Below are 1,973 nucleotides of genomic sequence, written 5' to 3' on the forward strand. Positions count from 1 at the left end.
AAATAATGTTGAAATTCGTATAAATTAATAGAGTTGTATAATTCATTTTTCTGAACCATAAATTTTAAACAATGTAGAATCTGTTAGAATAGTGAGAGAGAAGCATGTATATTTGGAGGTATGATCGGTTTGAGCTGTCAAAATATCAAACTCATTAGCGACTGTATATCGGTTGCGCATTTATTAATAATTAATACTGATTGGTAAGGAATTACAACGAATTTAGAGTTTTAAAAAGGGGGTGAAACCCTTTTAATAAAGGCACTTTATTTCAACATTTTAGTGAAAATTGAAGGGTTAAGTAAATCATATTGAAGTGGAGATAAATTTTTGTATTGATTATGGCACGTGAGATTTGTAATAAGGGTTTAATTCAGGGATAAATTAAACTACTTACCTTTTAGATTCGTTTTAGGAATTCTTATTATTTAAAGGAATTGCCTTGCATATGTTGCTCTTCTTGACTCAGCGAGTTTCGTTGGGAATACCAGTAAGTTTTCCTTTCACTTTTTTTGTTTTTTCCTTTTTTTCCTTTCTGGTATTTTTGGAATTGATTCTTGATTTCAGTAGTTGATTCTGGAAAAGAAATTTTAATTTTCACAAAGCAATTGCCTTATGATTTAAAACTCAATATAATTGTAAATGGTTAATGATTATCTAATTTGTTGGAGTGAAAGATGGAGGTTAGGTTTTTGTTAACATTTGACAAATAATTCAGATCTCCTCTAATAAATCTGCACACTCACTAAGGAAAGGGAGAAAGTTCACACCACAGAAGGTAGTTAAATAATTGAAAAGGGGGTTTTACAAGAGGAAAATTGGTATAAATAGACAGGGTAATTTTCAACATGGGGGAAAATTTTCTCGGTATTGGTCATACGGAAAATTTCACAAATTGCCTTGTCGTTTCAGAAATTTACCGGGTTAAATCGTGTTACTCGTTAAAATTAAGTTACAACTTTCAAAAAGATAATTTTGAATTAAATATAATTATACAGTAGTAGAAAGTTGTTTGGGCAACAACTTTTTAAAATAAAGGGGAAGCTGTGACATCGTGCGACTTTCCGGAAATTATGCAGTGCCATATTTAGGCGGTAGAGAATTCAAATTTGAATTCTTTCTAAAGGAGTGATGTCTGACTAATTATAAATAGTCAGGAAATACATAAGATTAATCAAGTACGAATAGAATTGATCTGATTATACGTTGATTACCGATATAATTATTTAATGTAACAAAAGGGGATAATTAGTTAATTATTAATGAAATTGGTAAAATATTAGGAATTTTTGTTCCAATGGATTTCATATAATGGTGCAATAGGGGGAATGCATTCTCTCTCTCTCTCTCCCTCCCCCCCCTTCTCTCATGGATAAATTGATGATAGTTATTAGTCATAGTAAATAAAAATTTCTATTAGAGATTAAGTGGCGACTTTAATGCGTCGAAAAAGTAATAAATAAGAATGCAGGGTTGAATCATTTGATGCAACCCAAGGATCAGCCTGAAACGATCTTCGCCCTACCTTGTGACGTCAAGGGTGAAATCATCCATGCGCTGATTGGTGAGGGGTGTCGACATCGAGATGAAACTAAAAATGTTATTGGATAAGAATGACGACATTTTGGTGTGGACCCTTTCTGCATTATTAGAATTTAAGATTATAAGTATAGGCGCGCTCGCTGGAAAATGGCAGAACAAAGCTTTCAGAGCATTCAACCAGATATTATTAGAATAATAATTTCGTCGCAATTATTTGTGAATCAATTAATTTTATAACTAATTGAGTGTTAAATGTGCTAAATTAAATAAATAAGTATAACAGTTAACTTTCTGGTGTTGAAAAAGAAATAAAAAATGTTTATTTCTTGCATTATTAAAAAGAAATTTCGAAGGAATTTCAAATTAGAAGAAAATTATGGATCGAAACAAAAGATGTTTTTGACATTTTGTTAGACTTATTTTTTCAAAAA

At 30.8% G+C, this 1,973-nt stretch overlaps 1 protein-coding gene across 2 annotated transcripts in view; it reads right to left on the reverse strand.

Moving 5' to 3' along the window:
• The window catches only part of LOC117175909 (cell division cycle protein 20 homolog), a 135,391-nt gene extending 133,747 nt beyond the window's left edge, over window positions 1–1,644 (reverse strand). The window contains exons 1-2 of one of the 2 annotated variants that reach the window (XM_033365748.1): window positions 1,526–1,644; window positions 398–576 (exon numbers count right to left, since the gene is read on the reverse strand). The gene's annotated coding sequence lies outside the window, so the exon portion shown is untranslated. Of the gene's footprint in view, window positions 1–397; window positions 577–746; window positions 848–1,525 lie in introns of those variants that run through there. The other variant, XM_033365750.1, reaches the window with a different exon arrangement.
• Window positions 1,645–1,973: the final 329 nt, after the last annotated feature.

The sequence above is a fragment of the Belonocnema kinseyi genome, chromosome 7 (genome assembly GCF_010883055.1).
Source record: "Belonocnema kinseyi isolate 2016_QV_RU_SX_M_011 chromosome 7, B_treatae_v1, whole genome shotgun sequence".
In the NCBI taxonomy this organism is placed as follows: Eukaryota; Metazoa; Arthropoda; class Insecta; order Hymenoptera; family Cynipidae; genus Belonocnema; species Belonocnema kinseyi.